The following is a 22811-nucleotide window of genomic DNA, read 5'->3' as shown; positions in this document are numbered from 1 at the left end:
ACTACAAAATGAGAAGGTTGGAAAAGATCATTTCTAAGATTTCTTCTGACTCTAACAATCCTTAACACTGAGGAGATTCCAGAGTCCCTTGTTAATATTCCTCTGTGGAAGGACCCTTTCTTTCCTACAGGATACAAACAGTCTAATAATATTCTGGCTGGGAATCCAGTCTGTTCTTCTCAGGGCTTTCCCAACATCTATAAGCTTCTTCTAGGTAGGGTCCTTTCAACTTTGTCTGCATTGCCCACAGTCCTCTCACAGACACTCAAATACTGACCATGCAGAGGGAAAGAATAACAATAATAGTTAACATAATAATAGCATATCTGGATTGCCTGGGTGGCTCAGTCGGTTAAGAGTCCAATTCTTGGCTTCAGTTTGGGTCATGATCTCACAGCCATAGAACTAAGCTCCTCATCAGGCTCTGCACCAACAGCACAGAGCCTGCTTGAGATTCTCTCTCCCCCTCTCTCTGCTCCTGCCCTGCTCATGTTCTCTCTCTCCTAAAGTAAATAAACTTTAAAAAATAGCATATAATGAAACCCAAGGACCATTCTACACAGTTTACAAATATTATCATAATCCCCACAACCCTATAAGCAAGGTGCTATTATTCTCTATTTTGTGAAAGAAGAAACTGAAATACAAAGATTAAGTAAACTGCTCAAGGCTGCACAGCTAACAGGCAAAGCTGGAATAGCAATTTGCCAAATCTGCCTCCAGAGCCTGAATTCTTACCCACTTCACTATCTCCTATCTCTCACAGAAGAAGAAATAAAGGAGGAAGAGTCCCTTTACTTATTTAAGACACACATGCACTGAGCAACTTCAGCTTTCTTTAACCTCTCCCACACTAGGCTCATTCATCCTTTTTTTCAGCCTCAACCCAACAGAGTAAGAAAGCTTTTGCAACATTCATTTATTCAATTAGCAAATTCAGGGAGCATACATGAAGGTGTTAGGTGCCCTATAAAAGCTTAGAAACTAGTTGGGAAGACCACATACAGCCTCACTAGTAATCAAAGAAATATAAAGTAAAATGATAACTTACCCCAAAGCAACAGGCAAAAATTAAAAGAAAATGATGATACTGAGTGTGGGTAAGGGTATAGGGAAATACTACTGGTAGAAGTTTTAAAATTGGACTGTTTGGTTGGCAACTTGCGGCATTCACTAAATTTTTAAATTAAATTTAAAATGGGCAGGGGCACATGGGTGGCCCAGTCGGTTAAGTGTCCAACTTTGGCCCAGGTCATGCTCTAACGGTGTGAGTTCAAGCCCCACATTGGGCTCTGTGCTGACAGATCAGAGCCTGGCGCCTGCTTCGGGTTCTGTGTCTCCCTCTCTCTCTCTCTCTCTCTGCCCCTCCCCAGCTCACACTCTGTTTCTCTCTCTCTCTCTCAAAAATAAGCATTAAAAAAAACCATTAAATTTAAAATGGGCATACCCTCTCACCTAGCAATTCTACTTCTAAGTATCTTATACATCTGCCAAGTATATTTACTAGAGCAAAGTAAGAAAAATCTAAATATCCATCAATAACTGAATAAACTTGATACATTGATATTAGGAAAACTATGTAGCAATTAGAAAGACTGGGGTTCCTCTATAAAGAAAACCCTCCAAAACATACTATTAAGTGAAAAGAACAAGCTACAGAATATATACAGTGTGATCTCAACACCCACACACTATGTACTCTTAAGATTTGTGCATTTTATTGCAAATTTCGCATCAGAAGGAAAAAGCTATAAACAAATACTAAACTCTAGATAAGGACACGCATATTCCAGTAATTAGGTAAAAATGTGCTAATGTTTGAAACTTACTTTGAAATATATCAAGAAATTAGTTTGGATTAATAGATGGAGGACTGGACAGATGGATATATGGCAAAGTAAGTACTGTAAAAACAGTAATGTAAAATCTAAGCAGTGTGTACATGGGTGTTCCCTATAAAATTCTATCAACTTTGCTGTATATTTGAAATTGTTCTTAATACGATGTTAGGAGAAAAGGCTAACAATACAAACCAACTCTAAGTGCTACAAGTAAGTACTACAAATTTGGAAAGGAGTAGACATGTGTATACTCGGAAAAAAAAAAAAACAACTCTACAGAGAAGGTAAATATTTGGTTATGTCTTGAAAATTAAGGATGAATTGAGGCATAGCAGGTATACAGGATGAGATTAAAATATTGCAGTAATTTGGTACTTACAAGTATAAAGAGCATTTACAGTCTTTGCCAATTAATTTATTCCACAAATAATTCCTGACAATCTACACGTACCAGACCCTTTGCTTCCTGCTGGGGCACCAGCACTGAATAGGGCAGATTTCCCTGCCCCACAACAACCAAGTCTTCCAAACAGGACTGGTACAAGTTACTGTGCTCCTCCCCACAGTCCTGTCAGATGGGTATACCCAGAACACGATTTAGAAGGAAACTGATTCGCAAAGAAATTAAGTGATTTGTTCAAGGTCACACGGCAAGAGGCTAGACTTTCCTTGGAATACGTGACCAATCTGGAGTAGAAATACTGGACAGACAATAGTAACCTGCTTGCAGAGAGGGACAGTGAAATTCCAGACTATAAAGTATTTGAATGCCAATAATGGAGCCACAAGAGTCAGACACAAAGCTACTTTCAAGCCCTGCTTCAGCTGACATGATTTTCATCTGCCACTTTGGTCTCCAACTGTTCCAGATTTGGGGCTTACACTGTTATCAGAACTCCAGTCTATGAAGACAGAATTTAAACAAGGAAAAGCACTTTGAGAGATAGAAACTAGTGAAGACAGACCAATGTGAACAAACAATGGCAGCAGAACACTAAAAAGTCATCTGGCCATGTGTTACAATAAAAAGTGGGAATAGCTCCGTATCATCCCGCAAAGAAATCGTAACACCCAAATAAAGCAAGGAGAGCAGGGTAACTGTGATACTGCAAGGCAGTCTTCTGGGAAAGGGTAGAACAACTGGGGAGAGCGAATGTGTCACATTTTAGACAAATTTAAGAAAGGCAGAGGTAAAAGCTAACCCTTTCTGAATGATAAAAATAAAAAAACATTTTTCCAGTTCTACAACCAAAAATGTCTTCATTCACAGTAAAAAGTTGGCCTCCTAGAAACCCAGACAGTTCTCCATGATTATTTAAATCCAAATGAAAAATCCAACTTTAAAGGAATCTTATCTTTTCATTTAGATTAAATTTCACAAATTAGTTTAAAGAGAAACAACAGAATTATTTTAGCCAAGATAAGCTCAAAGTAGGAAAGTGTATGGAACAAACCAAACTACCCTATTCCGGAGGCTTTTAAGTATACAAAACTTTCTTTTTGAAATTTTTAAATTTATGGTTGACCCTTTAGTGTCTCTTAATTTTGTATTGTTATCTTGAATTAGACACATTTTTAAGTTCCTTTATTTATGTAATAATGAAAAAATCCTCTGAAATTATTCTCTTATTGATGGTCAGCATCACGTAAAATCACATTAAAATGTAAAATTTATTTACATCAATAAATGCTGTGGAAAAATGTAAAGTTTCTTTTTAAAAGCAAAGAAATTTGTATCAAAGCATAAAGTGAAATGTAATTACACTCTTCGATCTCCTGCGATTGCCCACCATAGTCTACTTCAAAACCTATCCGAATCCAGTTCTGGATTTAAATCTGCTGGGAAATAAAAAGTATCCCAGAATAAATGAAAAAGGCAACCTATTTAGATTTCCCATTTTACACAGAAATTAACAACCCATCATTTTTTTTTTAATTTTTTTTTTAATGTTTATTTATTTTTGACAGAGAGAGAGAGAGAAAGACATAGCATGAGTGGGGAGGGGCAGAGAGAGAGGGAGACACAGAATCTGAAGCAGGCTTCAGGCTCCGAGCTGTCAGCACAGAGCCCGAGGTGGGGCTTGAACTCACAGACCGCAAGATCATGACCTGAGCCGAAGTCGGACACTCAACTGACTGAGCCACTCAGGCACCCCAACAACCCATTCTTAACACACTACACATCTAATACCCAAGCCTCCCCAAACTCAGTCTTACATTCTTCTTCTAATGATGTGGGCCTCAACCAGGAGAGTTTGCCCCTGGGGCACATTTGGCAATGTCAGAAGACATTTTTGGTTGTCACAGTTAAGGCATCTCATGAATTCCCAAACATGCTACAATGCACAGGATAACCCTCCACAACAAAGAATTATTCGGCCAAAATATTAATAGTGCCAAATTGAGAAACCTGGATCTAATTAATGACAACATCATTTGGCACATACCTTTTATGAGCTTTGGCGGAATTATGTCATACTGTGGTATGACAATTTTTACCAAGGTAGCTCAGGATAGTCATCTTGGTTGTGCAAAAGATATCCTTGCTTTTATGACATGTGATTCACCTTGAACCCTTGGTTGTATCAGAAAAAACGTATCATTTACCATTTGAATGAAAAGCAACTTTATTAGAAACCTCAGTAAGAATTTAAATAGCAAATCCAAATTTTTATTACCTATTTTCCTGGTTTTGAAGATATAAATATCTCAACTAGGCAATATCCTTTAAAGTGCAACTGATTAGTCATCAACTATCATGCATGAAGTTGGAACACAGTCATTCTGTAAATCTGTAAATTTTAATTCCAGATACATCTCTAATAAAGTTCTAGCTTATCATCACTAATGCTACAGAATGACATCTTTTTTCTTTCATCACCAAACATAATACTTTGAAAATTAATTTTTAATTTTGTTGAAGAGGGGACAATCATGTTTTTTGTTCCATAACTGCAAGCATTCTCAGTTTTAGGCTACTAAATACCAATTAGAATGATCAATCCAGAGGTGCCTGGGTGGCTCAGTTGGTTAAGCACTGGACTCTTGATTTCAGCTCAGGTCCTCACAGTTCATGAGTTCAAGCCCCATGCTGGGCTCTGCGCTGACAGTGTGGACTCTGCTTGGGATTCCCTTTCTCTCTCTCTCTCAAAATAAATAAACATTAAAAAAAAAAAAAAAAAGGGCACCTGGGTGGCTCAGTTGGTTAAATGTCTAACTCTCAATTTTGGCTCGGGTCATGATCTCATGGTTCATGAGTCTGAGCCCTGCACTGAGCTCTGCACTGACGGTGCGGAGCCTGCTTGGGATTCTCTTTCCCTCTCTCTCTGCCCCTTCTCCCCACACCTCTCTCTCTTTAAAATAAATTAAAAAAAAAAATTTTAATGCTCAATCCAATGATGTGTTTTCATTTCTATATCCTGTTTCCTTCCAATCACCTCTGTACACCTGCCTTTAGCATGTGTCCACTTACAAGTTAGTTTTGGTGCATGAACATCCTAGAAGAATACACTTGTATACCCTTTAAGCAGACTGAAATAGCTTTGATTCATGTTGAAATGCTGTGTTTCAAAGTCCTTCCTGCTGAACTACCTGGATGAGGACATCATTATTTATCCCCCCCCCTCAAAAATACATTGTGCACTCATAAGGTCTTCAGTCTGAGAAAATTCATCATATTGTCATCTAAAGACTACGCAGTTTGCAAACTGGCTCCCAATCAATTTCACCATCATCATCCCAGTCTAGCCTGCTGTCTGCTGGACTGTATCTATCCACTAGCTCCTCCAGTTGCTGCGTAATATCTTCCTCTGTTAGTTTTCCTCTCTTTGCCATTACAGGGGGGGAAAAATTCTGAACTACCAAATATATTTACCAAAAGCTTTAAAAAGTTGTAAATAGTATAAGAAATGGTCATATATCCTTCACTCAGATTCTCCAAATGCTAACATCTTACAGAATGTTTAAGATGGCATCTCCCAATTCTTGTAGACTTTCTTGAAAGATGCTGTAATGCTTCAGGCAGAGCAGTAAGAAAACTGAAGTGTAATAGTGATGATTTATTTTACCACTGCATTATCTTTCTAGGCAATGCTATCAGTCTTCCCTTTTCTTATCATTTTAATCTTTTTTTTTTTTTAACTTTTAAGGTTTATTTATTTTTGAGAGAGAGAGAGAGAACGAGAGGCAGAGAGACATAGAATCCGAAGCAGGCTCCAGGCTCTGAGCTGTTAGCACAGAGCCTGACATGGGGCTTGAACTCAGAGCGCAAGATCATGACCCGAGCTGAAGTCAGAGGCCCAACTGACTGAGCCACCCAGGCGCCCCTTAGTCTTTTTAAGCATAGTTAGGAATATCTGATGAGCAATGATGAAATACTTCCTAAGATGATGTAATACCAAAATGTTTCAAGCTATAGAAAAATGAAGATCATTAAGATCCCATAATATAGGTTGGAATTATAAATGGTAATAGCTAAAATGAGTTTATTACATTAAAAAGAAAGTAAGTAAATTCTGTTTGTTTGCTTATGTTGATGTTTATTCACTTTTGGAGAGAGAGACAGAGCATTAACAGGGAGGGGCAGAGAGAGAGGGAAACACAGAATCTGAAGCAGGTTCCAGGCTCTGAGCTGTCAGCACAAAGCTCAACACAAACCAGGAACCATGAGACCATGACCTGAGCTGAAGCTGGATGCCCAACCAACGGAGCCACCCAGGTACCCCTCTCTTTCTTCTTTTAAAGACCTATATAATAAAGAATAAAAGTCATGAAATATAAACCTTTACAAGCAGTTAGCACTGCTCAAAAAGAAACTCAAAGGGGCACCTGGGTAGCTACGTTGCTTAAGCATCTGACTTCGGCTCAGGTCATTATCTCATGGTTTGTGAATTCAAGCCCCATGTTGGGCTCTGTGCTGACAGCCCAGAGCCTGGAGCCTGTTTCGGATTCTGTGTCTCCCTCTCTCTCTGCCCTCCCCCCACCCCCACCACTTGCACTCTCTCTCTCAAATATAAATACATATTTTTAATTTTTTTAATGTTTATTTTATTTTTGAGAGACAGACAGACAGACAGACAGATTCTGTAGGCAAAAAATGACCAGGAAACTTTAGTTCAACTCAAAATGTATTAAAAACTGCATCAATGTTAACTTTTTGATCTAACTCACTGTACTAGTTTTGTAAGATGCATTAGGGAGATCTGGATGAACGATACATAACAACTTTTTTTTTTTTTTTTTTAGTGCTTATTTATTTTTGAGAGAGAGAGAGAATGAGAATGAGCAGGGGAAGGGCAGAGAGAGATGGAGACAGAATCTGAAGCAGAGTCCAGGAGCTCAGCTGTCAGCACAGAGCCCAACGTGGGGCTCAAACTCAAAAGCTGTGACATCATGACCTAACCAAAGTTCAAGACACTTAATGGGCTGAGCCGCCAAGGCACCCCATACGACAATTCTTTGTATTACTTTTGCAACTTCTTTTGAAGTCTAAAATTATTTCAAAATAAAAAGTTTAAAAAAGTTTAAGCATTAACAGTAGAATATGAAAGAAGGAAATCATCCTGTGTCTCTGTTCTAAAGGACACATTTAGTTTATGTGACAAGTTTTGTATAAATTAGCTGAGAATGGTATAAAACAACAGACTGAGTTTAACAGAAGGTAACTAGCTAAAGAAAGCATTGCAGGGGCACCTAGGTGGCTCAACTGGTTAAGTGTCCAACTGTGGCTCAGGTCATATTCTCACGGTTCATGGGTTCGGGCCCCACGTCAGGCTCTGTGCTAACAGCTCAGAGCCTGTTTCAGATTCTGTGCCTCCCCCTCTATCTGCCCCTTGTGCTCTCTCTCCTTCTCAAAAACAAATAAACATTAAAAAAAAAAAAAAAAGGAAGCACTGTAAAGAATAGGACTGGAGACAGTTAAAGGGATAAGTAGGGGTAGGTAGATGTGTCACTTACCTCATCCTTCCTTTATCCTATTAGCTATAGGTGTGCCCCCACACAAGCACGGGCACATATACACTTTTAACCAGCTTTGTATCCTCCACTGTGCATAGCATACGGTCTTGTCTATGGTGGAAATCAAATCATTCACTCATTCATTCATGCATGCACCCTCTAATATTTGAGTACATACTATGTGTCAGGTGTTGCTCTAGAGGCTGGGGATATAGCAGTAAACCAAACAAAAATCTCCTCCCTCACAAAATTTATATTTTAGTGGCAGAAAAGACAATATACCAAGTGCTCAGAATACTAGACAGTGGCAAGCACTAAGAAGAAAAAGAAGAGAAGGGTTTTTGAAATTTTACATACAAATGACCAAAGAATACCTCACTGATAAGGTAACTTTTGAGTAAAGGAAGTGAAGACCTAGCCATGTAGAAATCTGCGAGGAAGCATTGTATGTGGAAGGAACAGGAAATGCAAAGACCCTGATGCATACATGTGCTTGATAGTTTCCAAGAACAGCAAAAAGGCTGTGTAACCGGAGCAGAATGGAGGAAAGACAGACTGGTAGCAAATGAATCAGAGAGGTAATGGGCGGTGGGGAGGACAGTAGGTAGGGAGCATATGTATTTGTTCTCAGAGGTCATAAGGACTCGAGCTTAATAATCAGACTGAAATGGGAAGCCATTGGTGGCTCTGAAGCAGAAAAATGTCATAGTCTGAGTTAAAAGAAGTTTTAAAAGACTCACTTGGGGAGCACCTGGTGGCTCAGTTGGTTAAGTGTCCAACTCTTCCACTCAGGTCATGATCTCACGGTTCGTTATTTCGAGCCCCCAGTCCAACTCTGAGCTGACAGTACGGAGCCTCCTTGGGATTCTCTTTCTCTCGCTCTCTCTCTCTCTCTCTCTCTCCCCCCTCCCCTCCCCTCCCCTGCTTACATTCTCTCTCAAAAGAAAAAAATAAATAAATAAACTTTAAAAAGTAAATAAATAAAAGACTCACTTGGATTGCTGTGCTAAGACCAGACTGAAGAGAGGCAATAACTAAGCAAGAGAGAACAATTAAGGTAACTGAAATAATTCAAGCTAGAGATGTAGTTGCATTTACTGCCATAGCTGGGAGTAGGGTGGTAGTGGTGGTGGCATTACATGATCAATACAGAGCAAATAGGGGGATTGTTGAAGACCAAATATGAAAAAGACAGAGAAAGAGAAGTCGTGATGCCTATTAAATATCCAAGAGGAAATATGAAGTGGGCCGCTGGTTATGCTTATCTATAGTACAGGGGAGAGGTCCCCAGTTAAAGAAATTTGGGAGGTACCAGCATGGTTTGGATTTTAGGAAGGTAATTCTCCTTAATTAAGTGCATTCAGATTTCTGCACCAAGTATGACAGCCTAAACCAGGTTGTGGCCCTTAATTAGTTGTGGAACCAAGTTTATTTAGTTGTGGAACCAAATTTATCAAAAACCAAAACAAAAATTCTTGCATTTCAGAGCTGCAGGTTAGGGATTATGGGCCTGTATATCCTTCAATAGCCCACAAGTCAGCAAGCCTCGCCCTGGAGGACGGAAGAAGTGCCCTCAGCCATGATGCTCTAAGCACAAATAACACGCAGACACACAAGACAGAAAGTCGTGGGTAACAGGAAAGCAAAAGAAGGGAGGGGCAAAAAAGAGAGGTTTGACTTAGAAACTGCTACTCATAAATGCCTAACTTTGAAGCCAATTGCAACTAAACAGAAGTAGCCTCTAGTTAACAAACTTTAAAATGCAATTAGAGTTCAGTTTGTAGGGGCGCCTGGGTGGCTCAGTCGGTTAAGTGTCCGACTTCAGCTCAGGTCATGATCTCGCACTCCGTGAGTTCAAGCCCCGCATCGGGCTCTGTGCTGACAGCTCAGAGCCTGGAGCCTGTTTCGGATTCTGTGTCTCCCTCTCTCTGACCCTCCCCTGTTCATGCTCTGACTCTCTCTGTCTCAAAAATAAATAAATGTTAAAAAAAAAAAAAATTTTAGAGTTCAGTTTGTATACTTTTTATCACCTACTGTGTACCAATCTTATCCTAGGCACTGAGGCCACCACAAAAAGTTAAGTTCCAGTCTAGATGGACTGTTATTGGCGCAGCTCTCGCTGAGGAAAGCCAGTTAGTTGCCCCACAAATGTTTAAGAACAAAAACCTCTATGCACTTGGTTATGAATGACAATGAATCACACTAGGTACGTCTTTTGGAGAAAAAGGACCAAAAAGAAAATTACAGAATTAAAGGAAGCCAAGGTTTTTTGGTATTTTTAATGTCTTGTTAAAAGACAAGACAGGTACCTGTTGGGGCACCTGGGTGGCGCAGTCGGTTAAATGCCAACTCTTGATCTTAGCTCAGGTCATGATCTCACAGTTCATGAGTTTGAGCCCCACATTGGGCTCTGTGGTGACAGCACAGAACCTGCTTGGGATTCTGTCCCCCTCTCTCTGCGCCCCTCCTCCGCCTCTCAAAAATAAATAAACATTTAAAAAGAAAAAAAAGGTTAATTTTCTAAAGATAATTAGAATTCATATTTAAAAAGAGGGCCAACTGGGTGGCTCAGTCATTTGAGCATCGATCGGACTCTTGGACCCTTGATTTCCGCTGGGATCATGGTCCCAGGGTCGTGGAACTGAGCTGTATGCACTGGGCTCCATGCTGAGTATGGAGCCTGCTTGGGATTCTCTCTCCTTCCCTCTCTGCCCCTCTCCTCCACTTATGCACACATACTCTCTCTTGAAAGAAAGAAAGAAGGAAGGAAGGAAGGAAGGAAGGAAGGAAGGAAAGAAAGAGAGATGGCATGAAAACAAAATTCCTTGAAATACTGGAAAAGAATAGACGTAATAAATGACAGAATGACAGACTACCCAAGTATGCTGTTGGCTAATCTTATCCTCAACAAAAGACAAACATCCAGAATTATTTACTAAATCTGTAACAAGATAAAAATCCTTAAGACATTACTTCTACTACTCACTTATTGAAGTAGAAACAAGAAGACATGTGAAGGAAAAGTATTAGGAAACAACAGTTGACCATATTAATATATCTTGAGCTTGACAGGGTAGCAGTAACACATGTGCCAAGTCCATAATTTCTTCACTATCATTCTTAAATACCTCCCAAAGCAGCAGAAGCAATCAGGTCTGCAAACTGAAGAGAACAGGATTCACAAACTCTGGAAGAGACTACAATTCATGTGCTAATTTCAACATAATGCCACCCCTTCTAACACCCCCAAAGCACTTTCTGGGAGTACTCTGAGATGTCTAAGGCCATTCATTCAACAACCAATTCAACTGGATCTATGATTTCAGACTTCACCCTCCTGTTGCTCATTCAGTGTCCTCTCTTCCTCCACCCCTAAGGCAGGCTCTCCTTCCTCTGAATTCCTTTCAGCTCTTTGTACTTGACTCTTATGGCACTCAACCTAAACTAATATGTAGTAAAATTTACCATGTGTATATTTGCCTTTCCTTCTAAGAACATAAACTTTTCCGGGACAAACTCTTCCTGTGTCAGCCCAGAGCTGTTTAAGAAGGTGGTCAATAAACGGGTGTTGACTCTATTTCCCTTTAGAATCTGAGTCCCAATTTTTTCCCTGTTGAGGGAAAAAGCACACTGCTGGTTCCTTAAAAAATTAAACAGAATTACCATATGATCTAGTAATTCCATTTCTGGGTATATATCCAAAAAAATTCAAAGCAGGTACTTGGAGAGGTATTTATACTCCCATGTTCATCGCAGCATTATTCACAATAGCCAGTAGATGGAAACAACCCAAATGTCCACGGACACATGAATAAAACAAAAGATACATACATGTAATGGAATATTACACACCATTAAAAAGGAAAGTAAGTCTGACACATGCTGCAACATGAGTGAACCCTGAAGACATCATTCTAAGTTAAATAAGCCAGACACAAAAGGACAAATATGGCATGATTCCACTTACATAAGATACCTAGAGTAGTCAAACACACAGGTTGTTGCTAGGGGCTGGATAGAGATTTAAAGGGCCTATTGTTTAATGGGTAGAGTTTCAGTTTGGGAAGATGAAAAAGTTCTGGAGACAGATGGTGGCAATGGCTGCACAACAAAGTGAGTGTACTGAATGCCACTGAATTGTACACTTAAAAATGGTTAAAATGGGGGCACCTGGGTGGCTCAGTTGTTCGAGCGTCCGACTTCGGCTCAGGTCATGTTCTCACAGTCATCAGTTCGAGCCCCACACAGGGCTCACTGCTGTCAGTACAGAGCCCACTTCAGATCTTTGTCCCTCCCCACTTCTGCCCCTCTCCCAATTGTGCTCTCTCAAAAATAAATATTTAAAAAAAGTAAAATAAATTTAAAAAATGGTTAAAATGGTAAGTTTTGTTATATATATTTTACCACAATTGTTTTTAAAAGCACACTGCTCCTTCTGTTTACTATCCTTAGATGAGACACAGAGTTAAGAACATGGACTCTGGAACCAGAACACCAGGATTCACACCCTAGTGTAGCTACTTACTCTCTGTGTCACTGTTTCTGGATCTTTAAAACATGGATTCCATAGTACCCACTAGACAGGGTTATGAAGAGTAAGTGGATTAATAAATGAACAGTATCCAACTCCGCACCTGGGACATAATAAGGGCTCAATAAATGAAAGTTATAACTCAAGGAGACAGAAGATATAGTTTTTAAAAGCATGTTAACTTTCATTTTTAGAAGAATCGACAGAAAGTAAAGCTTAACAAACTCTTAATAATGGCATTATTCAGAAGAGTGAGAAAGCCCTTTAAAGCACTTCACTAGATTACTGAACGCCATGGACGTAATCTTTTAATTCCGACTAAAATTCGCAGCCATTAACATCTGCTTTGCAAAGATCTCCAGTTATCGTTTGCGCTGAAGATGAAGATGTCAACAGGACTATGTTTTGCCAGGAATCTTATCAAATTACTACATACCTCTTTCCTTAAAAAAAAGAAAAAAAATCTTACTCTTTAAGTGAAATCTTCTTAATTACAAAATGCCAACAATCTATCTGGGGTCTTTAACTCTGGCAAACCTATAAGGTGTGGAGATTATATATATATACACACACACACACACATATATATATATATATATATATACATATATATATATATACACACACACATACATACACATATATATCTCAGATATTTGAAGAGATAAGAAGCATTTACGAAAACTTTCCTAACATACATAGTATATCCAGGTTCTTACTTGAATCCTTACAGTCATCGTGGGACTTCCGATCCTGGTGCACCAACAGACAACATATTCTTTAAAGGCATGAATTAGGTCTCCCATGTTTCCCAACAGACAACATCACAAATGGTGGAAACAACTATGTTGACCAAACCTTCCTCCATGGTAAATTCTCCACTGCCTTCCATATCTTTGTCAGTTTATGCACCAGAAAAAAAAACCCAGGTTTTTTTGTCTCCACAGCAATTCTAATACAGTCACCATTACTCAAATGGAAAAGCTACCTTTGCCATTGCTACTGCCTTAACTGAAATTGAGACTCTCTTCACATGCGTATAGCACAGGGCCAAGCTCTCAGTCCCAAATGAGCAAAGCACAAATCCAGAGTTTAACTTCAGTTCAGATTATCAGCCAGAGGGCTTGCTCAGATATTAGTCCATAAATACATATTCCTTCCATTTTTATTTTCTCATGAAAAATATAAAAAATACGTTAAGTAATTTCTCTTAAGAAAAGAGAATGTACCAAGTCAGAGCAAAAACTTAATGTAAAATTAAAATAGTTCATTAAAAATGAAATGCCCTAGGGCAACTCCCCAATACAGGTCGGAGAGCACTGCTACCAAAGTCACATACACAAAGCTACACTAGTCCTCGACTACACCCTCTCTGTAATAAAACAGGACAAGAGCACTGTATTTTATAGAATATAAACAGAAAGTGATCTAGATGTTCTAACAGAATTGCATTAAAGCCAGAAGAGATTTTTTAAGAACACCTATAGTTACCTAAATTGCAACTTATTTCTTTGTGAAATTAAGCTTACATAGCAGAACCATCTGTACAATGAAAACATTCAAAAATGCAAGAATCGAAGAAATCAGAGTATTTTATTCAGTCTGAGGGTTTTTTTAAACTACTATCTTTTATAAACAGGTCATTTTAAATAGTAAAATGTAAACCCAACCCTCCCTTTTCTAAATTTCAGCCTTGTTAAGACTTCTGGCTAACTCGGTTTGAAGTCCTAAGGCACCTAAACAGTGGCCAAGTCTAACTACCCACCACCCTATTGGCTCCAAGGAAACCCCGCCCCGTACAGCCACAGTAACTGAACATTCAAGGGAACTCCAAGAAAGGTTGTCCCCGGCCACATTTCTAGTCTCTGCTAACTCTCCGCCCCTCCCCCCACCATCACCGCTGCGGAAGCATGGTCACAGCAGGAGCAGCCACTCCACCGCAGACTCCAACGAAAGGACCTTGAGCACCGCGCCCCAATAATTACAATCCGGGGGGAGTGGCGGTGACCATGCTCCCACCCTCCAAGGCTGCATGCTGCCATCTACGCTGCATGGAACTAAGCAGAGACAACAGCTCTGGCACAGGCCCTTCTGCCCTAGGCAAAAGGCATGGCCGAGCCACAAGAGTAAGTCCTGACACCTCCGCAGCTCAGAGTCGGCGGGAGCCCCTCCCACCCCACGGAGACGTAGGGCGGGGCAGATCTGGGCGCCGCGACTCCCAGCCCGACCGGACAGCGGGCTTTCCCGAACCCCGCCTCATTTGCCAAGGAGGCGGAAACCGGGGGGAGGGGGAGACGGCCAGGAGGAGTGGCATCACGGCTCTGTACGGCCCCTCCGGCCAACCGGATCCCGAGAAGGCGGAGGAAAGCAGACTTCACGCCCCTCCCTGCCGCGCCCCGAAGCCACACGCGGGAGACCCCTTGCCCGTCCCCCAACCCCAGCATGCCAGAGCGCGGCTGCCCAGCCGAGGCCCCGCCCACCTCGGGAGGACAGGAGGGGTGGTCGACCGCAAACAGCACTTAGCCAGGGCCGGCTCCGCCCCTTTCTCCACAATCGCACGCGCGCGCCGGCCCCGCCCCTGAGCGGCGGCGCGAGAGCCCGCCCCCTCCGCGCGCACCGGGACTACGCTCTCCTCCCCCTCCCGCACGAAGATCTACCCCGCTCCGCCCCCCACCCCCCTCACACATCCACACACCTCCCGCCCGCCTGCTCTACGGGAAGCCGAGGAGGTCAGCCCCCCCTAAAAATACACACCCTCGAGTCCGGTGTTACCCGCCACTAGGCTCCCCGCCCCGACCCCGGCCCGGCGTGCTCTCACCGCAAAGCTGCTTCGGCCGCTCCTCACTGCGTGTCCCTCTCGGCGTGAGCCTTGGGCTCAGCAGGGAGGCCCCGAGAACGGAGCAGGGCACAGGCCCGCCGAAGCGGACTGGCAGCCTCCTCTCCGCTAACGAAACGGTCACAGGCCCCGGTGCCCAGACTGGGAAGGAGGGAGGGAGGGAGGGAGGGAAACTCCGAGGGGGGAAGGGGAGGGGGGGAAAGATGGAGAAACCGTCTCCGCCGCCTCTACCGCCGCGGCCGCTTCTCTGTTACCCGGGAAATCCCGCCCACTCCCCCGGCCCGCCCCGCAGAGGGAAGACTCAACTTCGCTCCACCACAGGCCGCATTATCCGCCCGTCAAAGACTTAACCAATCCCAGCACCCTGCTTGCCGGCTGCCCGCCCCTTCCCCCTCTGCTGGGAAGGGGGGGGAGCCGCTCACCTTCTCCACGCCCCTATTGGCGGGGAGCTTCCCTAACTCAACCCCGCCTATTGGAGACGAATTGCTGAATCCCACCCCCAAGCCTCAACACTATTGGAGGAAGCAGGGGAGCTCTTCACGTCTCATTGGAGGACTCCACACATCCCGCCCCGTGCGGGCTCAGCCACAGGCCCAACAAGTCGGCTCCCGCCCTCGCCGGTCATCGCATTGGAAGGCTACCCCTGGCTCTCTCGCTGCCCCAGGAAGGTAAGTAACCGATGTGGGGTAAAATGTCCGTAAGTGAGACAGGCCCCGCCCCCAACTATCTGATTGGATATCTCGGCGCCGGTAGCAGCCTCCATTGGCCAGGACGTCCGTCTAGGAAGGAGTTGACTCCGCCCCGCGCTAGGAGGCTGAACCTTAGCAGTCCTTTTGTGGAATGTTTACACTAGAGACTGAAGTGCAGAGAGTTCCAGGGCCCGAAACAGGAGGGGGCGCGGAGCTCAGCGGCCGGGATCCCATGCCCTGGGACTTGAAAGGGAGAGGCAGAGCACTACCACCGTGGAGGACCCCCTTACCAAAAAAAAAAAAAAAAAAAAAAAAGAGAGAGAGAGAGAAAGAAAGAACCTCATCCTATCGAATTCTTTCTTTACAATTTACATTTCCGCACGCTGCCTCCTTGTAAACACAAATATCCGGAGCAACCGGATCCGTACAGCTTTCAGTACGTACAGAATTAAGCGCTGGAGACCAAAGCCGAAAAATCGCCCCAGTGGTTGCCAGCCCGCAGTTGGGGTGGCTGCACACTTCTAACACCGACAATCCCTAAACTTCAGTATGCAGTTCTAAGAGGGCGGGGATAATCAAAATGAAGGCAGGGCCCTAACAGCCACCGCCCTGGCAAGCCTCCGGAAGGCGGAGCGTGAGGTGTAAGGCATTTGCGATCTCCGGGGTAGATCTTGTAGGCACATTCGGACTCGAACTGAAGGAGACCAAACAGCCCACGACATAAATGAACCTTCACCCCACACTTCATAGAAAGAATAAAAATTCCAGAGTTAGTGACAAAAGATAAGAACGACTGTTCACCTTACTCCTTTGGCCAACGAGGATTAATGGAAGTTCCTAGGCCGTCTCTGTGTACATTATAATGCTTCAAACACAAAAGGTGCTTGCAACGTCTAACTTGCTTTTATTTATTTTACCAAAATCGGGCGGAGAACGGTCGCTGGACCTGCTTTGGGGGGCGCTCAAGGAGCGCCAGGAAAGGAGGGGGCGGGACTAGAGTTTTCCCGCTCTCTAGCAAAAAAGGCTACTCCCCCAAGAGAGCCGTGTCAGTCCCCAAGTGGCAGGCCCCTGGGAACCCATTCCCAGGTCCTATCTTGTCCTCCCTCCGCAACCCAGTGGAGATGGCAAAGAAACCATCGCTGGCAACAGGTGGGCCTGACTCTAAGGATGGCTTCGAATCGCAAGGACAAGGCAGTAAACTGGGAACTCCATGAGTAACTAACAGATGAGATCCAAGCCCTGTAGCAGGTCGGAGCTCTAAAAATAAGTCACACCAACTGAAGCGACCCTCGGGCCAAGCCTCTAGGAGGTTAGGAAGAAGCGGCACTTTTACAGAACTTTCGAGGGTTACCTTTCACTCTAGGACGTCCCCTGCTCCTTGGAACTGGGTGCCACACGACGCTCCCATCTGCATCTCAAGAACTACTTCGAATCTAAGGAGGATTGGGCCACCCCCGACTTCTTTGTCAACAGGAGATGAACTGCCCTGGATCTTGCCTAAAGGCATCCAGGCCAATCTTAGGTTGCTCAGATTTACATAAAGCCAACTAAGGACAGGCTGCCAGTGTCCGCGGCGTTCTCAAGCTTAAGCTCAGAGCGATCTCCGGGAAATCAAGAGGCGCGGGAATAGCCAAGCCTCAGGGTCAGAACTTAGTATTTGGCCAGGAAGGCCAGATCCTACCCCTCTTTCTAGCCTCTGCAGACCCCTGGAGCCGGGCCCCTCCAAATCCACTCATGCTGTCAAACCAACTTCATCGCAAAGCTACCAGATCTCCAGCTTTAGAGAAATCATTGTGTGCCTTCTCCGCCCTCCTCACCCCCCCCCCCCCCCCCCGCCCCTTGCCAAGGACTCCAAACCCGGGACTTCCGGGCGGGAGGACAGTTCGAAGGAGCAAGGCGGGACTCACACATGTGCCGAGCGCGCACACAGGCTAGGGGAGGGGGCGGAGAACAGAGGGTGGACTTCCCCCCTCTCCTAGCTCACCCTGCCGGAGGGGGCGGGACTATCCGTCTCACCAATCAGGAGTGGGGGTGGGACCTTGCGCCTCACGTAAGCCGCAGGAATCCTCCCTCCGCCCTTCACGGAAAAAAAATCCTAGCAACTTAAACTCCAGCCCGGCCTCCGATAGGCGGAGCTCAAGAGAATGTCATCCAGTCGAGAACCGAGAAGGCAAAAAGGGAGTCTCGCCCAGCCAGTGGAAGACAAGAGAAGGCGGGCCCTCTGGAGGAGCCCGAGGTGGGTGGAAGAGAGAGGGAAAGGCCCCGCCCCTCAGCTCCCCTCCAGGCGGGTTGCACAAGCGGCGGCTGGAGTAGATAGTAAACAGGCTAGGCCAAGGAGTGGAGGCAGGGGCAGCCCGGCGCTCCGTGGGCTCGGGCCCCGGCACCTCCTCTCCCGGCTGCGCCCCGCCCGACCCCGGCGGTTAGCGCCGGCGCCCCGCCTTCCAGCCCGCGGCCGCCATCCCGGCTGACAGGCGCGCCCCCCGCGCCCCTCCCCGCCCGCTGATGCATTTCCTTTTCCCGATTCCGAGCGTGGAGACTGTTTTCCCAGTTTCCGACCTTCACTGCCCCTTTCAGGCCACCCCCTCGTGGGCGCGCTCACACGCCCGCGCCCCCGCCCCCGCACCATCCGCGGGCAAGCGGCACGGCCGGGGGAGGGGAAGGGAGCCGCCACCGCCTTGGGGTGGGCGGGGAAGGAGGCAGCTCCATGTTTGCAAGGGGATCAGCTGGGGCCGCGGGTCGAAGCCGCCGCCGAGTTCCTGGAGGTTTTCCACACCCCCGGGCCGAGTTCCGCGCGGGCTCGCGGCCTGGTGGGTTCCGGCGCCGAATGCTGGCTCTACTGCCACGGCCCGGGAGTTCGGAGAACACAGACCGACACGCGAGGCTAGTGCCCAGGCGCCAGGGGCTCTTTCCGGTGGCCTCCTCCCCCGGCCGCCCCTCCCGCAAGTCCGGCGTTGCCCCCGCCCCCAGAGTCCATAACAACCGCGGCCCACGGCGCCCGCGCCTTTCCGAATCGCGCCCACCGCCCCCTCCTACAAGTTTGCGGACCGAAACAAAACCCTCCCCGCGGCTGCCGCCCTCGCCCAGCATGGTTAGCGGGGAAAGCCGCGGGCTCCGGCTGGCTCGCTAACTCCAGCTCTCGACCAACTCCCGGCGCCGCGGGCTCAGTGGGCCTGGCCCGCCGGGCTCAGGCCGCCGCCCCCTGCCGAGCCCGCGCGCCGCAGCCCGGGCTCAGTTCCCATCGGTGTACGGAATATCCCCTATTTTCTTCTTTACAATATGTTTTTTTAAGGCATTCCAGGAGCGAGGTGGGGGGAAATCTCCCCCTGCCCGCCCCTTTACCCAGTCCGCCGCCGAAACCTACCGAAACCGACTGCTCGGTGAAATAAACTAGGCAGCACGGCCGGCGCACTGGCGACCCCAGGCCTGGCCGACCCCCTCCCCACGAATCCGGCCCGGCTTGGAAACACACACACTGGTGAGCGGGCGGCGCCAAGAGCTCTCCTTCCTGGCCTGCCCCGAGCCTCCCTCGGCCGCCGGACTCCGAACCTCCCCTAGCTCCGTCCCGGGGCCCGCGGCGCCCGCACCGTGGCGGACCGGCCAGAGCGACAGGCCAACGAGCTAGCCCCCCAAACGCCTGAGATTGGGGAGACCAAATTAAAAGCAGCTGTTTAACATACCTTCCGAGCCAGGCGAGGAGTCCTGAATGGGGGGGAACGCCCCCCACGGGCCATTGGCTCCCCAGCACTAGCGTCAGTCAGCCTGGGCACGCCTCCTCCCCTCGCTCCACCTCTTCCCCTTCATTGAACGCTCCCTCCCTCCAAAAACACATAAATAAATAAATTAAACTACCCGCGAGTGCGAAGCGCATCCGTGGCAGAGACCCCTATCTCTCCGGTACCGCCACTTCGAGTTTGAGACCCTAGGACTGCAAGGGGACCTGAGACTCAGAGATCCGCAGGGTGGACTAGGAGGAGGAGCTAGCGGAGCTACCCGGCCCCACTTCCTTCACACTCACACCCCATTTGGAGCTGGGTAGGGGGAGGTTGGTAGGGACACCCTAGCGACTGGCTGGAAGGTCCCCCGACTCCCCTGGCTGTGCAACCTAACCTTGTCCGGCCCATTCTGTTAGGCGGCTGCCTAAAAATGAATGGTGTAAGCAGGAAGTCCGGCGTTCAGGCAACAGGCGCTTCTCTGAGCACCTATCGTGGGCGAGGCAGACACATTCATACCGCATCTGCTTCTGAGTGCAATTACAGAGGCTGGATGAGATGCTCACTCTACACCCTTCAACAGTAGACCTAGGCTACTAGGTTGATGCTATGGCAAGAACTAAGTAAGGCAAGGCAAGGCAGAAATGTATGTATAAATAGACATTTATAAGAACTCAGAGCAGAGAGATTCATCCAGTTGAGGAAAACTGGGACAGTCTTCATGGAGGAGATGGCACTCACGTAGGGTCTTAGAGCTTTCATCAGGCAGAAATGAAGGGGCAGGTAATTTTCAGCAAAGGGCAGAAAGGGCATTATTAAGGATCTTCGAGTGTGGCTGTGGTCGTGAAAATCATGGTTGAAAAGATGGAAGCAAACAGCAGAAGACTTTAATACCTGGTTAAAATTCTTAGACTTGCACAACACAATGTCCAAGCAGCACAGTCCCAGGACTGCAGGCCCAGAACTATGGTTTAAGATGGTCACCATCCCAGTAGCTAGACAGGGGCTGAGAATAGTTGAGTGAGAGGTGCCTGTAGGCAGTGAAGGCAGAGCACAAAGGCTGTCGTTAATACTGGGTTTGGAGACCAGAGGTACATCTTCTGGGGGGATGCATAGGTGATGGAGCCAAAGGAAAATTGCTTTTCTCTCTCCCAGCCACCCAATGCAGAAAGCTCTGCCTACTTTCAGAAGCCCTCAAGTCAAAAGCTCTGACTCAGATCCTTCCCTGAATCATTTGCAGTGTTTGTCCTAACTTTCAACCAGAAGTTGAAAGAAGCTACCCTACATATCTGTGCTCAACAGAGCTGAGCCTGGGGTCAGAGCACACAGAGTGAGCAAGAAAGACCTATTGACTGAGGCATCAAGGAAAGGAAGTTAGTGTGGCCGATGTGGGGTGTGCAGAATGTGAAGGGGTTAGAGTCCTGTGGGCAGAGTGGGGCCTGATGCCAGTTAGGTTGCCCAATAACTCAGGTGAGCTGTAACGAGGACTTGACCAGAGCAGTGGCAATAGGAAGCAAAAAGAATAAAAAAGGAGAGATGTATTTGAGAGAGATTCAAGGGGCCTGAGTGGCTAATTCAGTATGGGTGATGGAGGGAGTTAGTGGCCTGGTGTGTGAAGAGGTGGGAGAGTTTGAGGCTAACGGTTGGATAATCTGGGTTCTAGACTTCGCCTGGCCAGTGACTGGTGATATATCTTTAGGCAAGTACTTCTTCCCCTTTGGGGCTGTTTCCCTCCTGTGAAATGGGGATGGAAATTGAAGTAGAAAGGCCCAAAGGACTCTTCCTCCACTCAGGGTCCATAGGGAAGGGCGTTTTCTGCTGGGGAGGGAAGCTTGCCACTAAGGGGAGAGGACAGATGGGAAGAAATACTGATTTGGAAAGGGCAGTGGTCATCCCAGGTGAAGTGGGGACTAGAATTTGGGAGGTAACTTGGTTGATGAGATCATTGAAGGAAAGGGCGTGGAGGCTGGAAGGCCAGGATGTGAGGACTGTGTATTCAGTGGGAGGCCTAGCACCTGGCAGGGCCATGGAGGTTGAAGTTCATTTCAGACTGGGGGTTCCCTAGGGTGAGAACCAAATTTTCCTAATTCAGAACAGAGACCCCCTGATGCCTGGAGCCCCATCTCAGATTTCTATTCTATTTCCCAAGAGGTTCCACCCTAGATGAAGGCATAACAGTTACTGTGTGAATGCATCTGTAGACACAGATGAGGCAGAGTGGTAGAGCCGAAATAACATTAGTCTGGAAGTTGAGTCACGTGGTTCTCACTTAGTCTCTTATTATCTGTGGGTTAGCCCCCTGTCCTGCACAAGAGTGTAACAGCAATCCTTGCGTGGTTATGAAGATCCAGTGTGGTGATAAAATGTGCTTTAATACACCTAGTAAAGTTTTGAGCTGCTGTGGAGGCCAAAGGCCCAAGTATTTGTCTGTAAGCTGAAACAGCAAGTGGTATTCTGTGGATGAAGCTACTTATGAACATTTGCAACCACAGTAGTTACTCCCACTCAGAGAAACAGATGTTGCTGACACTCCCTGCCCTCCTTGGTACACCAGCCGGGTGGCAGTCCCCTCCTGAACAGATCTCTCTAGACAAAGCTCCATGAGGGTAGCCACTCTATCCGATTCACCTCTGAGCCTCCAGTGTCCACAGCAATCAGGCATAGGAGACCCCCTTAGAAGGAGTACAGGGATTATTGTTTCTGACTCAGTACACTGATGCCTACATAGGAGAGCCAGTCCCAGACTCTTTGGGAAAGTGTGTATTTGATTTGGTGACATTGGCCCACCAGCTAAATTAAAGTTATATCCACCCCCACCCCACCCCCACTCTATCAGGACAAAACAGTGAATGGATACAGATGAGGGCCTTCCTTGGAGAAGTCACATTGGGAAGCCAGGTTCTGATTCCCAGGAGGCCTCTTTTGTGTGAGTTAGGGATTATTATCATAATTATATTTGAGTAAACTGAGGCTCAGAGCAGTAGTAGAATGATTTGTCCAAGTTGAGTCTGTCTGGGCCCAAAGCCTGAGCTTTGTCCACTCCCCCATGTGCTGTCTCTATACACACTAGGGCCCATGATTCACATTGGAACCTTCTGGAGAAAAACAGCCTCCTTCTTGCTGTTCCACCCACCTTACCTCCCTAATTCCAAGAGCATTTTGTCCCCAGATAGTTCTAAATGATTTCTGGCCCTTTCCAAAAAAAAAGTTATCCTCAGAGAAGGAAGATAGTTCTCCCAACCACATACA

At 46.2% G+C, this 22811-nt stretch overlaps 1 protein-coding gene across 5 annotated transcripts in view; it reads right to left on the bottom strand.

The window, feature by feature from the left end:
- The window catches only part of SIN3A (SIN3 transcription regulator family member A), a 74450-nt gene extending 54898 nt beyond the window's left edge, over positions 1-19552 (bottom strand). Inside the window, exon 1 of one of the 5 annotated variants that reach the window (XM_047863469.1) lies at positions 19530-19552. The gene's annotated coding sequence lies outside the window, so the exon portion shown is untranslated. Of the gene's footprint in view, positions 1-10782; positions 11068-12321; positions 12428-15145; positions 15435-19529 lie in introns of those variants that run through there. The other 4 variants (XM_047863470.1, XM_047863465.1, XM_047863468.1 and 1 more) reach the window with 4 other exon arrangements.
- Between the last annotated feature and the right edge of the window lie 3259 nt (positions 19553-22811).

This window comes from Prionailurus viverrinus, chromosome B3 (assembly GCF_022837055.1).
Source record: "Prionailurus viverrinus isolate Anna chromosome B3, UM_Priviv_1.0, whole genome shotgun sequence".
NCBI classification, from domain to species: Eukaryota; Metazoa; Chordata; class Mammalia; order Carnivora; family Felidae; genus Prionailurus; species Prionailurus viverrinus.
The sequence above is the reverse complement of the archived record's forward strand: the minus strand, read 5'-3'. Positions and strand labels throughout refer to the sequence as shown.